Genomic DNA, 6206 nt, shown 5'->3' with positions numbered 1-6206 from the left:
AGGTCGGTACTCCATGCTGAGGACCAGGTCAGGAGGGCAGGACTCAGCCTGGATCTGCCATGCTGAGGACCAGTCAGGAACCGTCAGGGCAAAGGTCAGGGCAGGAGGTCAGGACCGCAGGAGGTCAGTGTCGGTGAAATAGGACCCCGGGCAGGAGGTCAGGGCAGGAGGTCAGGGCAGGAGGTCAGGGCAGGAGGTCAGGTCAGTCTCCATGCTGAGGACCAGGTCAGGAGGTCAGGTCGGTCTCCATGCTGAGGACCAGGTCAGGAGGTCAGGGCAGGAGGTCAGGGCAGGAGGTCAGGGCAGGAGGTCAGGGCAGGAGGTCAGGTTGGTCTCCATGCTGAGGACCAGGGCCTGGAGGTCAGGGCAGGAGGTCAGGGCAGGAGGTCAGGTCAGGAGGTCAGGTCAGTCTCCATGCTGAGGACCAGGTCAGGAGGTCACACCCCAGTCTCCATGCTACCTGTGTCGTAGCACCCATGGTCGGTCTCCTAGCTGAAACAGGAGGTCAGGGCAGGAGGTCACCCAGGAGGTCAGTCTACCTCCGAGGGCCAGGGCAGCACAGTCTCCTAGGAAACAGCCACCAGGGCCAGTCTACACGATGAGGAAACAGCCAGGGCAGGTCAAGAGGTCAGTGGTCATACTCCTTGTCTATAAACTTGGCCATGGTGGACAGCTGGATGTTGGTTGTGCCCTCATAAATGGTACCTGTGTAGATACAAAGAGAAACAGCTTTAATGACCATTACACCAATACCCAAACAGCTTTAATGACCATTACACCAATACTGGCAGACCCCCTTTCCTAATACCCATTCTCCTTGCACCAACCCCTACTCCTAGAAACAGCTTTCCTAATTACCCCCAATCTCCTGAGACCAGCTTTAATGACCATTACACCAATACTGGAGACGGAGAAACAGCTTTAATGACCATTACACCAATACCTCTCTCCTAGCACCCACCCCCTTTAATGCCCATTACCAATCTCTCCTTTAATGAGACGGAGAAACAGCTTTAATGCACCCATTACATCCTAGAACACCAAATGCAGACCAGACAATACTGGAGACGGAGAAACAGCTTTAATGCCCATTACACCCTGCCCACTGGAGACGGAGAAACAGCTTTAATGCCCATTACACCAATACTGGAGACGGAGAAACAGCTTTAATGCCCATTACACCAATACTGGAGACGGAGAAACAGCTTTAAGAAACAGCTTTACCATTACACCAATACTGGAGACGGAGAAACAGCTTTAATGCCCATTACACCAATTTTGGAGACGGAGAAACAGCTTTAATGCCCACCTAATACTGGAGACAGAAACAGCAATGCCCACAAATACTGGAGACGGAGAAACAGCTTTAATGCCCATTACACCCAATACTGGAGACGGAGAAACAGCTTTAATGCCCATTACACCAATACTGGAGACGGAGAAACAGCTTTAATGCCCATTACACCAATACCCCTCTCGAGACGGAGAAACAGCTTTACCCATTACACCAATACTGGAGACGGAGAAACAGCTTTAATGCCCATTACACCAATACTGGAGACGGAGAAACAATGACCATTACACCAATACTGGAGATGAGAAACCATTACACCAATACTGGAGACAGAGAAACAGCTTTAATGACCATTACACCAATACTGGAGACGGAGAAACAGCTTTAATGCCCATTACCCATTAGCAGAAACAGCTTTAATGACCATGGCACCAATACTGGAGACGGAGAAACAGCTTTAATGCCCATTACACCAATACTGGAATAGAACATTACAGAACAACATGTTATCACATTATGTCCATAACCTACTGGAGACCACCCTTTAGATAGGAATTAAAATACAGAACACCCCTTAGTCAGTACTGGACACAAAGAGAACCAGTTCATGTGGTGCTGTCTCACATTACAGCCTGGATCTGCCAAAGTCTCTGTCATCAACAGTCACCCTTTAATGTAGAACCGACCGATTACAGAAACCCTTTAGATGTGGTGCTGTAAGAGCTTACAGGACACCCTTTAGATGTGGGTGTGTCTTACAGAACATTTAGATGCCCGCCCTCATACATTACAGAACACCCTTTAGATGGCCCCGCTGTACTCTTACCATTAGGAACACCCTTTACATGGGTGCCCCACATTACAGCCCTCTGTGTCAAGAGAACACCTTTAGGTGGTGCTGTAAACACATTACAGGCCCCTTTAGATGTGGTGCTGTAACACATTAGGAACACCCTTTAGATGTGGCCCCGCCCTCATTACCTAGAACACCCTTTAGAGGGCCCCGCCCTCTTACAGAACACCCTTTACATGGGCCCCGCCCTGTATCACCTAGGAACACCCAGATGGGCCCCGCCCTCTTACCTAGAACACCCTTTAGAGGGCCCTGTATCACATTACCCAGGTGGTGCTGTAACACATTACAGAACACCCTTTAGATGTTTACAGGACACCACAGGGCACCCTTTAGATGTGGTGCTGCAGGCCTGTAACACATTACAGGGCACCCTTTAGATGTGGTGCTGTACCCAGGATGCCACAGATGTGGTGCTGTACCCAGGACGCCACAGGGCCCCGTCCTCTTATTTTGGACACACCCCTCTCTCCTTGCACCCACCCCCTTTAGATGTTGCACCCACCCCCTTTAGATGTGCACCCACCCCCTTTAGATCTCCTTGCACCCACCCCCTTTCTGCTGTAGCACCCACCACCCTCTCCTGTGCACCCACCCCCCTTTCTCCTAGCACCCACCCCCTCTCCTAGCACCCACCCCCTCTCTCCTAGCACCCACCCCCTCTCTCCTAGTGCCCACCCCCTCTCTCCATTACAGAACCCCCTCTCTCCTGCTGCACCCACCCCCTTTCTCCTAGTACCCACCCCTTTCTCTCCTAGCACCCACCCCCTCTCTCCTAGTACCCACCCCCTCTCTCCTAGCACCCACCCCCTCTCTCCTAGAACACCAAGATCAGACAGAGAAATTCTTTGAGGATCAGATTACCTTCTGCGTAGCCCAGCCCCTCCCCCTGCCCACTCCACCTTGCTGTGGCCCAATAACGAGCTAGCTAACTGTAGTAATGACGTTCCTAAACACCAACCCACAGAGTCATGTTACCCACCGGGTTGCATGGCAACAGTACAGGATAGCTTTGGAACTAGCCATAGAAACGTACCTATTTTACAATCTCTGTAGTACTTCTCAACAGGGTAGTCTTTGGTGAAGCCGACCCCTCCCATCCACTCGATGCATTTTGAAGTGGTCAACGTTGCCACCTAATTTATGCAGAAAAGAACAAGGAACAGTCAACACAAATACTTTGATGCTGTTGAATGAATTTTTTTTGGATGTGCACTGTTCATTCCCTCTATTTGAAGAGCAGGGCGGGGACCCCTCTCGGAGCAGGGCGGGACCCCTCTCCGAGCAGGGCGGGACCCCTCTCCGAGCAGGGCGGGACCCCATTACAGAGCAGGGCCTTTAGATCTCCGAGCAGGGCGGGACCCTCAGAACACCCTTTAGCAGGGGGCGGGACCCCCCCGATCACATTACGGGACCCCCCCGAGCAGGGTTCTGATACAGGACCAGTCCAGTGATTATATGATCGTAGATCAGCACTCTGATGTGACGCTGTATGAACATGGGCCCTGGTCTCTACATTCAGCTCACCTCTGAGGTGAAGTGGCCATGCAGGCCTCCTTGATGAAAGGTCTGTAACCTTTCAGCCGGGCAGCGTTGATGTGGTGCAGCCTGGCAGCCTCTTCTGGGTGGCTACATGGGCGATCTGGTGCTGAACATGGCCTGAAACACATTACAGAACACCCTTTAGATGTGGTGCTGTAACACATTACAGAACACCCTTTAGATGTGGTGCTGTATGTAACACATTACAGAACACCCTTTAGATGTGGTGCTGTATCACATTACAGAACACCCTTTAGATGTGGTGCTGTATCACATTACAGAACACCCTTTAGATGTGGTGCTGTATCACATTACAGAACACCCTTTAGATGTGGTGCTGTAACACATTACAGAACACCCTTTAGATGTGGTGCTGTAACACATTACAGAACACCCTTTAGATGTGGTGCTGTATCACATTACAGAACACCCTTTAGATGTGGTGCTGTATCACATTACAGAACACCCTTTAGATGTGGTGCTGTATCACATTACAGAACACCCTTTAGATGTGGTGCTGTAACACATTACAGAACACCCTTTAGATGTGGTGCTGTATCACATTACAGAACACCCTTTAGATGTGGTGCTGTAACACATTACAGAACACCCTTTAGATGTGGTGCTGTATCACATTACAGAACACCCTTTAGATGTGGTGCTGTATCACATTACAGAACACCCTTTAGATGTGGTGCTGTATCACATTACAGAACACCCTTTAGATGTGGTCTGTAACACATTACAGAACACCCTTTAGATGTGGTGCTGTAACACATAACAGAACACCCTTTAGATGTGGTGCTGTATCACATTACAGAACACCCTTTAGATGTGGTGCTGTAACACATTACAGAACACCCTTTAGATGTGGCCTGTAACACATTACAGAACACCCTTTAGATGTGGTGCTGTAACACATTACAGAACACCCTTTAGATGTGGTGCTGTATCACATTACAGAACACCCTTTAGATGTGGTGCTGTAACACATTACAGAACACCCTTTAGATGTGGTGCTGTAACACATTACAGAACACCCTTTAGATGTGGTGCTGTAACACATTACAGAACACCCTTTAGATGTGGTGCTGTATCACATTACAGAACACCCTTTAGATGTGGTGCTGTATCACATTACAGAACACCCTTTAGATGTGGTGCTGTATCACATTACAGAACACCCTTTAGATGTGGTGCTGTAACACATTACAGAACACCCTTTAGATGTGGTGCTGTAACACATTACAGAACACCCTTTAGATGTGGTGCTGTAACACATTACAGAACACCCTTTAGATGTGGTGCTGCATGGTGCTGTAACACATTACAGAACACCCTTTAGATGTGGTGCTGTAACACATTACAGAACACCCTTTAGATGTGGTGCTGTATCACATTACAGAACACCCTTTAGATGTGGTGCTGCATGGATGCTGTAACACATTACAGAACACCCTTTAGATGTGGTGCTGTAACACATTACAGAACACCCTTTAGATGTGGTGCTGTAACACATTACAGAACACCCTTTAGATGTGGTGCTGTATCACATTACAGAACACCCTTTAGATGTGGTGCTGTATCACATTACAGAACACCCTTTAGATGTGGTGCTGTAACACATTACAGAACACCCTTTAGATGTGGTGCTGTAACACATTACAGAACACCCTTTAGATGTGGTGCTGTATCACATTACAGAACACCCTTTAGATGTGGTGCTGTAACACATTACAGAACACCCTTTAGATGTGGTGCTGTATCACATTACAGAACACCCTTTAGATGTGGTGCTGTAACACATTACAGAACACCCTTTAGATGTGGTGCTGTATCACATTACAGAACACCCTTTAGATGTGGTGCTGTAACACATTACAGAACACCCTTTTACAGAACACTTTAGATGTGGTGCTGTAACACATTACAGAACACCCTTTAGATGTGGTGCTGTATCACATTACAGAACACCCTTTAGATGTGGTGCTGTATCACATTACAGAACACCCTTTAGATGTGGTGCTGTAACACATTACAGAACACCCTTTAGATGTGGTGCTGTAACACATTACAGAACACCCTTTAGATGTGGTGCTGTAACACATTACAGAACACCCTTTAGATGTGGTGCTGTATCACATTACAGAACACCCTTTAGATGTGGTGCTGTATCACATTACAGAACACCCTTTAGATGTGGTGCTGTATCACATTACAGAACACCCTTTAGATGTGGTGCTGTAACACATTACAGAACACCCTTTAGATGTGGTGCTGTATCACATTACAGAACACCCTTTAGATGTGGTGCTGTATCACATTACAGAACACCCTTTAGATGTGGTGCTGTAACACATTACAGAACACCCTTTAGATGTGGTGCTGCATGGCCTGTAACACATTACAGAACACCCTTTAGATGTGGTGCTGTATCACATTACAGAACACCCTTTAGATGTGGTGCTGTAACACATTACAGAACACCCTTTAGATGTGGCCTGAAACACATTACAG

At 48.0% G+C, this 6206-nt stretch overlaps 1 pseudogene; it reads right to left on the bottom strand.

Moving 5' to 3' along the window:
- Window positions 1-358: 358 nt before the first annotated feature.
- The window catches only part of LOC135511812 (short/branched chain specific acyl-CoA dehydrogenase, mitochondrial-like), a 31501-nt pseudogene continuing 25653 nt past the window's right edge, over window positions 359-6206 (bottom strand).

This window comes from Oncorhynchus masou, chromosome 24, assembly GCF_036934945.1.
Source record: "Oncorhynchus masou masou isolate Uvic2021 chromosome 24, UVic_Omas_1.1, whole genome shotgun sequence".
In the NCBI taxonomy this organism is placed as follows: domain Eukaryota; kingdom Metazoa; phylum Chordata; class Actinopteri; order Salmoniformes; family Salmonidae; genus Oncorhynchus; species Oncorhynchus masou.
The sequence above is the reverse complement of the archived record's forward strand: the minus strand, read 5'-3'. Positions and strand labels throughout refer to the sequence as shown.